Consider the following 10,084-nt stretch of genomic DNA (forward strand, 5'->3'; position numbering starts at 1 on the left):
CAAATGTTGCTAACCCCGCTCCTTTCACGTGAACGCTTTCAGCTGGAGAGAGAAACCCTGGCTTGTTTTACCGAGTTGATAACCAAACATATCCAGGGTCTGTTGAACTGGCTTCGTAGTACAGGGCACAGGTGGCTGCATAGCAGCGCTAATGTCAAAGACACAAACATTATAGGCTACATTATATTTTAATTTTACCAGGATGCAGTGACAAAAATATTTGGGAAGGCTTAGCCTCCCTAGCCTACAGTACCCGCCGCCCCTGCAGCTAAAGTGTCGAAAACTCCTCTAAACCAGCCAGGCTGGTCAACTAAAGCTGGTGCACCAGCTGAACCAGCTGCACCAGCTAAACCAGCCACCCTGGCCAGCTAAAGTGTCCAAAGCCCCTCTAAACCAGCCAGGCAGGTCAACTTAGTTGGTCGAAGCTGTTTTTTTCAGCAGGGTAGACGCCGCGGCAGACAGGGAGAATGAAAAAACATGGATACAAATCAAAGAAAACAAAAAGAAAAAGGTGGGGCTGAGAAGGCAAGAGAAAAAAAGGTGAAGTCACTCGCAGGTGAAGCATATAAATGTCGCAAATTGACAGACCTTTTTGGCAGCAGCGCTGCTACAAGCAAGCACTATCATCAGCAGCTTAGAACAAGTGCAAGATGATGAAGAGAATGATGAGGGCGCGAGTTCAGATATACAGCCAGCCTCCTGCGTTCATGATGAGGGACAGAGAGTTGAGCTGCTGGAAGAACCTGTTGACATTTCATGTGGCCGGACTGGGTCAGTTTCCAGGGCTGAATTCTAGTCCCAGTCCGCCCCTGCTTGAAACTCAGCTGAAATCATGTAAGGTATAAATATAATAACAAAGGTATTGGAGTCATCAGAGTGAAATTACCTACACTTCTGCACCCCTTTCGAAATTGTAATAATTTAACAGTACATTTAAACACAAGACAAATGCATATGTTTATATGCTGTTACGCCCAGGCCTAGGGGAACCTAGGCGCAGCACAAAGTTGCACTCTCTTTCTTTTAACTTAAAGGTATCAGCTAGAAATGTCTCCAGTGAATTACTTACAATAAGGCAATTGTTTTTTATATTACAAGTTTTCTGAAATAGCATGTTTAAATATGCAAATAACCATTATCTCATTAAATATGCACATATTTTAACACATTTCAGGAATCGAAATCTGAACTTTGGATAAAGCCAGGTTCAAAATTCTTGTTTCATTTTGTAGTCATATTAGTATCTAAGGCTTTTACAGAAGGGATATTGGATATCTCTTTTTATCACTCCATAAATCAGAAAATACTGTCAACAGCCCTAAAATATCAATTTTCGCCATGTTTTTAGGTATACAATGTTGTATAATTCAGGCTATGAATGATATATGAACAAACCCTTCTGTAAAAGCCTTCATAATATTGATAGGAATATAACTGGAAGGTTTGGTGTATGTACGTGCTACTGAAGTTGAAATTTCGAACTAGGAGAAAGAGAAGGAGAAAGGAGAAAAAACTCATTTTGAGAAAACGACCTTTAAAGATTGCAGTGAGGCGCTAGCTAAACCCTCCTGTTCTTTGGATGATAGCTTGCGCATCGACGCACTCCGTGAAGGTATTTCATGTTCGGGGTCATTTGTTTTTTGTATAATCTTGCTTCGTGCAAGTGACTTGTTGTCGTCTTCTCTGTGAACGTTTTTTTCGCCGTTCTTTTGCCATTTTAAGATTTCAATTTCTAGCGGAAAGCTAACCAGGAAGTGTTTTAGCACACCACGTGACGCATCTGAACGAATCACGTTGTCAGAAATTGACACCAGCCAATGAGATTTCGTTTCTTGGTTTAAGACCCCTTTGTGCTTTCACAATTGGTTGCTGATACAAAGGAAATGACCATATTTGGATCCGATGAGATTGTGCAGGAGAGACACAGCTTTCCAACGATATCTCTGTTGACATGGTGCACACAGCGGTCGCGGTACTTTATGTTACGTTAGAATGCTAACTTTTGGTGAATTTAGGAGAAATCTACAGACGCAAATAGACAAACTATAGTAAAATAAACACTTAAATGTGTATTTTGTACGTTTTCCTTCCAAAAGCCTGAAAGAAAACATGTTATGGAATCAAAATAGCACAAAATCTCAAAATTGACCAGTAGCCTACTTGAAAAACGATGTTTTTGCCTGCCGTGTCTCGCCTTAATTACCAAATCAGAATCACAAATATATGCTGAAAGTCGGTTTACAAAAATAACAAACCGGAGTAACAAAACCACAAAACGAACTAACCTTTAACACAAAAATCTTACCTAACAAATGAGAAAAATAAACATACAGGCTTCTTACCTACTCTAACATTAAACAAGAGAAAACGAATTAAACAAAGAAAAGGGTTTTGCACTTCTGAGTAAAAATAACTCGGGTCTACAAAGACAGGTAATGTAAGGTAGCTCACAGCAAGAAGAGAAGGACAAGATACTACACTCAAAGTGCGAACACAGCACAACAGGACAAAAGATCTCACACGCGCAAAATTGGGAGTAGGAGAAGTTGAGTCGGAGAGAGTGGCCGAGGAAATGCACGGCTGCAGCTTAAAATGCTCCCGTCTCCTCAGGTGGACCAATCAGCCTGACGAGGGTAGCTAATCACCTAACGGGCACCACCTGCGTGCTCACACACACACACACACACACACACACACACACACACACACACACACACACACACACACACACACACACACACACACACACACACACACACACACACACACACACACACACACACACACACACACACACACACACACACACACACACACACACACACACACACACACACACACACACACACACAAACAATGACACCGTAACACCCGCCCCCAACTAAAAATCAAACATTTCCCCCTAAAGAAATGTTTGACTCAGATATATGGTTTAAAAAAATTCTAAAGACGGACTCTTAAGGACTCCAACAGACTCGAAGGACCCTAACGGACACTGAAGGACACTGAAGGACACTGAAGGACTGTGAAGGACTCCGAAGGACTGTGAAGGACGCTGAAGGCATGGTGGCCTGAACGCCTCATCAATTACGCTATCCTCCACGTTCGTTGCAACGTTTCTTAAGGAGCGCGGCTTGGTTTGAATAAAATCTATAGGGGACGATGTTTCTCTACCTGTGTTTTGCTCTTTCCTTTTTAGACTAGGACAGGCGACGATGAGGTGTCCTTGCTCATGGCAGTAATAGCACTCCCTGTTATCAGCTGTTTTGGCACTACCACGGGGAGGAGAGTTTACCCTTCCGTCACCTGCCACAGGATCACGGTGAACTGGAAGTTAAAAAACATTTCTATGAGTTATCACAAATGCATCTGCCAGTACCGCGGCAGCAGCAAGTGACGCAACTTTCTGCTCATTTAGATAAGTGACAATTTTATCTGACAGCTGATTTTTAAATTCTTCCAAAAGAATGAGCTCACGCATGTCCTCTATGGATGTGATTTTGCTGGCTTGACACCACCGATCGAAAAGGCCACCTTTTCCTCTTGCAAACTCCACATAGGTCTGGTTGACATTTTTTCCACCACTCCTAAATGTTTGTCTGTATGCCTCCGGTACCAACTCATACGCTCGAAGTACCGTGGCTTTCACAACATCATAATCGAGGCTCTCCTCAATAGTCAGGGCATTGCAGACTTCCTGAGCTTTTCCCACCAATTTACAATGCAATAACAGTGGCCACACCCTCTTTGGCCACCACAACATAACAGCGATGCGTTCAAAAGCATTAAAATATGAGTCTACCTCTGACTCCCTGAACGGTGGGACTAATGTAATGTGCCTACTCACATCAAAACTATCATCGGGATTTGTGTGTGATCTATGGGTAGGTGTTGGACTGGATGGTAGAGCGACTCCCCGCTCTATCTCCAGAACTTTTACGCTTAGGTGCATGGCTTCCACCTCCAACTCCTTGTGTCTCAGCTCTACCTCCCTGATGCGCAGAGTCAGCTGTAGCTCCTCTACAGACATCCCAGCTTGGGAAGGCAGGCCTTGGAGTGGGGCGGAAAAACCTGCCAGATCATCCACTTCACCTGTGCGAGTTGTCTCCTCAAACACACCCCTCTTGATTAGTTATTCACACAGGAGTTCTTTTAATTCCTGCTTTTTGGCATTTATAGGCACAAATACATCATAAAAATGGGCAATTAACACCAAATCTGCTCTTGTGCAGTCATCTAAACTCTGAATGGAAGGTTCTGTAGTAAACAACTCCAATTTACTTTCCATTTTAAATTTCAAACAGAAAAACTGTCAGTAAAAAAAAAAAATAGATAGCAATGCTTACCCGACAGGACGAAAAGAACGGAAGGACCGGACGGACGAGCCACCAATTATGTCACGCCCAGGCCTAGGGGAACCTAGGCGCAGCACAAAGTTGCACTCTCCCCACTTTTCCCACTCCCAATAACATGGACGCCAAGGCAGAGTAAACGTTTGGTAATTTAATTACCAAATCAGAATCACAAAAACATGCTGAAAGTCGGTTTACAAAAATAACAAACAGGAGTAACAAAACCACAAAAGGAACTAACCTTTAACACAAAAATCTTACCTAACAAATGAGAAAAATAAACATTCACTCAAAGAAATGATATGTTAGATGTACTTAATCTAGTTATGTCAACCGGTTGCACGTAACAAGGCTAAGTAAATAGGAAACAGACTAGTAAACTAATATTTACTTCTAAGTAAATCTTACCAAAGCATCTTAATTAAATGCTACATCATACAGTTATGTTGTATTTGTTTAACACAGTTATGTTGAATTTACTTAAATTGTTGTTTTTACTTAACACAATTATGTTGTATTTACTTAAAGTTTGCACTGATTTACCTAACACAGTTAGGTTGTAATTACTTAACACAAATTAGTTCCATTTATGTTGTAGGATTATGTTATTATTTGCACTTAACATAATTTAATCCAAATTGCTCTATCAATATAAGTAATTCAAATGACTACAACTCAGTAATTTGTATTCCCCTCACTTTATTTAAAATGTTCATTTTAGACAAAGTGCAGTAGTGTAAACTTATAACATTGCATTTAGCAAACAACCATCTGAATTGCCACAACAATTCAACAACAACAAAACACTTAACTCCAACCGCCCATTGGTGGTAGGTGCACATATTAGCATTTTAAAGCGCTTTGCGTAAAAAACCCACAGCTGCTGAATTTGACAGTGATGAGAAACACGAGTGACTCAAGAAGTTAACATGTGGGCTGGAAAGCTACAACAATGACTTATTATATGAACATTTTATAAAATGCAACTTTACTATGAAGTATGGTGTTTTTATGTCTTTCCAAACACTTAGATGAAATGCATCACATAATATTGCTCAAGCACATAATGTGTTACAGTAGATCTTTGCCTCTGTTATACACATGAACATATGCCTTGAACTTTCAAAAGCAGAAACACAATTGTGTGTGTCTCTCTGTGTGTGTTTGTGGTGTGTGTGTGTGTGTGTGTGTGTGTGTGTGGTGTGTCTGTGGTGTGTGTGTGTGTGTGTGTGTGTGTGTGTGTGTGTGTGTGTGTGTGTGTGTGTGTGTGTGTGTGTGTGTGTGTGTGTGTGTGTGTGTGTGTGTGTGAGAGAATGTACCGAGATGGAAATTAACTGTCACAGTATTTTGTCCTTGGGATTACTCTTGTAATCTGTTTTTCAGTCTGTTGCCATCCGACCCCATCAATACTTTTTGAATGAATTCAAATGTATGTTTCAGGTCCTTGGGGTAGCTCAGATTGAGGCTGTAAATCAGTCCAAGCAGTACTGCCCATCCATGTTGGTATCGTGACAACACTAGTGGAGAGAGAACTAAGCGCTCCGAGGTGTGGTTAAATGTTACCCGTCTTGAGGTGGACAATGCTCTTTGCCAAAAGTGAGAAATCATTTATTGCTTTTGGCTATAGAATAGAATAGAATCATTTAATGTCATTATACATGTACAATGAAATCATTAAGAAAAGCTTCTCCCTTTTTAAAAGGTGCACCAACTCCTTAGTAAAGTATTTGGCTCTTTAGCTGCTCAATGTTCCGCTTTCTTATTATAGTATTAGCAAGGTTTAAACAACCATACAGCTTACAAGTCTAGTTTTGATTCCTTGCAATTACCTTAGATTAATATAAATACTGGTTAGAACACACTGTACACCAATACACATCTTATCAAGGACTTGGTTAATGAGGAGGTAATCTATCCTTTAATTATATAGTAGATACAACATATCTGTACACCAATGTCTGTCTTCTGTCATTTTGTTTTTGCATAACAGATACATGCTGAATTACAGCACATAACAACTATCCCACTTGAAACAGCCTTCATGGCGCAGTTGGACAGCCATCTACCTCAGCTGACATCTGTCTTCCAGAAGAAGGGAGGAGTTGTTGGCCAGAAACTAGCCAAACATTTGGCGATCTTGCAAAAGGTAAATGTGTGTATACACTGTTTTATACAAATTGTCATATACTCTATGGAGCAATTTTATGAAATGTACATGTCTAGTACCGTATAGAGCACCATTTGCCTCACAACAGCCTGGATTACTTGCCAGGTTCAAGAATGCAAGACACATTTCTAAGGAAATCGGATCTTAATAAGGCAATAGTGGCATACTGGTTAGAGAAGCAGGCTTGTGACTGGAAAGGTGCAAATGCAATCCCCAGGTGGGGAAAGTGAAAAAGCAGAACCTGCCTTGAGCAAGTCACTTAATCCTCAGTGGCCAACAGATCAGACTGGTTGTACTAGGCAGATTCCAGGTGTGAACTGTGAAGAACAGAGCATTGCTCTTGGTGAAAAGTCCCTGGATGAGTAACATTTTTGAACACATTCAAATATCTGACATTGTAATACATTTAAGTCACAATTCTTTAACATACTTAAGTTAGGGCAGGCCATTTACATGTATAATGAAGTCATTGTATATATTATATTGTATATTTAGGTTACTACAGGTTGTAAATCTTTTACAATTTATAGACAATTTTGTTATTATTGATGTATTTAGAAATATTTTAATAATTGCAATTTTTTTACACATGCAACAAGTGATGTTAACCTTAAAAGGGAAGCAATCCTCAAGGCACGTTGCATCCACCTTGGTGAGGATGATGGACATCTCATTCGGGAGTATAGTAAGTCACTGTAATTGCATTTGCCAGTCACATGTAGTGTTTTAAGATCCTAGTGTCAGGCATCAATTTTAGATAATTATGTTTTACCTTACACCTGAATATATGTATAAATGTTGATATTCATCAAAAAACTAAAGCATTTAAAACCATCAGCTTGGTTTTTTATACGATGAGGTTGGCTTTATTCATTATGTTTCTTATTGTCCAATGGAAAGACCATAATCAAAAATGTCTTAGTCCATCTGTCAATCCTCTCTAACTTCTGACACTCAGCACCAAGCTTATTGGTTCCGACGTTAATCTTTAAAAACACCTCATACATATTTAGTTTGATTCAGAAATATATACAATATGACCAGCTTTGTTTTAAGGGATTAAATGTGAGCAATATTACAAAAAATGTATACGATAAAGTATGTCATTAAAATTACATATATTGAATAAATACATGTTTTTTCTTTAAATATACAGGACATCGAAGGAGATGACGTCACCAGAGACCTGCAGAAATCTACCATGGGCATATATGTCATCAACAAGGAGGGTGGAGAACCTGGACATTATGACGACGTTGGGATTTTTGTTGAAGGACTAATCATTCTGGACAACATTGGATCTGTAGACCGAGCTTGTGCCATCATGCTGGGAGTCATCTATACACTGAACATGGCTTACCCCAAAGAGCTAAGGTACTACTATGAATTCATTCAGAAAATGCTCTTGCAAATGGATGGTGAAAGGCTTTCTCCCAAAGTCCTTGGACTGAAGAACAAGATACATGCTGGACTGTAGGATTTCTTCAGCCGCTCTTGTGAACCGATGCCATTAAAGCATTACAAAAACACCAGTCAAACCTCAAAGGTTGGGAGAAGAATGTGGACATCTTGATGGACTTGGAAGACATTTGTTTAATGTATTAGTGTGAGGAAGGTTACATCCTCCTCAGCTGTTTAAGTCACAGGCTTCATGTTACGTCAGGATTTATTCGCTATGTCTGTTTCCACTGCATTTTGTTGCATTTAGTTTTGATCGAAACGGCAACATTTTCTACCTTAGCCAAGCGTAAAAACATTTTATTTTTATATTGGCCATTTACATCTAGTTCAGGAGAAGAATGTGAAAATGTTGATGGAAATATTACATTTATAATGACATTTCTTTCATGTATTAATGTGAGGAAGGTTACATCCTCCTCAGCTGTTTAAGTCACATGCTTCATGTTATGTCAGGATGTATTCGCTAAGTCTGTTTCCACTGCACTTTGCTGTCATGGCCTCCACATCTGCCTAGTCTGTGGCTGTTTCTCAATGTCGAGTAAAACTGCTGCAGAGCCACTATTTCAAGTATACTACGTAATCGAGTGGCGCCGAAGGACTGTTTAAATGCATGTTAAATGCCCAGCATTAGGCGCCACTCAATGACGTAGTATACTTGAAATAGTGGCTCTGCAACAGGTATACTCGACATTGAGAAACGGCCTGTCTCTCCCCCTCATGTGTATGTGTGCGTGCAGGAGTGGAGACAGGTCTGTGTCAGCTTCAAGCCAGCCTGACTCCTAGCTCCTGTCTCCAGACCACCTCCAACGTGTGGAAATTGATGTAAAGTATTATGGCAAAAAGTTCAATACAGCGTAATTCTGGTATATTCATTTTTATGTCACCTGATATATGGGATGTTAGGTATTAGTTAGTGAGAGAAATGTATGTGCGTTCATTTCAAGACTCCTAAAAGAGCAGGAGACGATTGGGTCACACACAATTAGAGAGACAATGGTCCTTCTGATTCTGGGTGAGCTGACTTCGGGTGGATGGAAGTTCAGAGAGGGCCTGGAGGTATGAAGACAGTTAAGCTTTGTTGGATAGCTGGTCCTGAGGAGGTCATGAGATGATGACTGTTAAATTCCCAACAAGTATGGCTTTCATAAAGAAAAAACATATGACTTGTGTGATAAGCTACATGATAAGATGTGTTTTGCTGCAAACTGAGCCTGTTTGGTTCTCTGCTGGCACGCGCTGATTCGCTGTGACACAGCATCTTTTGCATCTCCCAATGAGATGACCAGCTGACCTAACCCCTCCTGTTTTATTCTTGTATATCTCCTGTTGAGTCCTGGCGTTCGCTCTCTCTTCTCGGGCTGCCAGGACCGAAGGATCTACGCAGCACGGGAACCAGGGCAGGAGTACTCCTTACATTACAGTATATTATATTGTATTATATTGTATTGTAATGTATTATATTGCATTGCATTATTACCTTTTATAATTAAAACAGATTATTGTTTAAACTGGTATCCTGGTGTTCTCTGATTTCCTTCCTGTTATGATTTTAAGCAGGACTCGCCAAAACGACACGCGGAGCCGAGTTGGGTTGTAAAAACCTCAAGACTCACAACAGGTGGTGACCCTGACGTTTGCGAGTGGGAGTTCAGAGGGAGTCACATCAGCAGCCAGCGGACGAAGCTGTCCAGGGTGACACCTCTAAATACTTTCTGACAACTAAAAACAGAGCTCTATACAAAATATCAGGTAAGCACGGATACCCGTTACACTCAAAATCTGTGATTTGGCTATATTCAAATTTTTAGAGTTGTCAGGAATATTTCTCAGTGTCTAGTCTTCACGCTAAAGATAATGCAATGCATATTTTAGCATAGATAGGTAACTAACTAATAATAATAAGATTAATAAAGCAACGGTTAGAAACCTCGTGGATTTTTCAGAATCATACGACTGACTCGTTAGCTACACGTGAAGCGATGAGGAGTGTAAGTTGAAGGTGAAAGGCCCCGTGGGTTTTTTCAGAAATCAATACGGCTAACCCATCGGGGGTGTTCAGTGGTTTCCTAACGATTCCATCCAGAACAAAACAGAATAATGCTTT

The 10,084-nt window shown here is 40.3% G+C and overlaps 1 long non-coding RNA gene across 1 annotated transcript; it reads left to right on the forward strand.

Moving 5' to 3' along the window:
• The first annotated feature begins 6,382 nt into the window (after positions 1 to 6,382).
• LOC117562150 lies at positions 6,383 to 8,500 on the forward strand. The gene is made up of 3 exons (XR_004571500.1): positions 6,383 to 6,498; positions 7,119 to 7,204; positions 7,676 to 8,500. It is a non-coding gene; the product is annotated as an uncharacterized LOC117562150 (long non-coding RNA).
• The last annotated feature ends 1,584 nt before the right edge of the window (positions 8,501 to 10,084 follow it).

This window comes from Gymnodraco acuticeps, unplaced genomic scaffold (assembly GCF_902827175.1).
Source record: "Gymnodraco acuticeps unplaced genomic scaffold, fGymAcu1.1, whole genome shotgun sequence".
Classification (NCBI taxonomy): Eukaryota; Metazoa; Chordata; class Actinopteri; order Perciformes; family Bathydraconidae; genus Gymnodraco; species Gymnodraco acuticeps.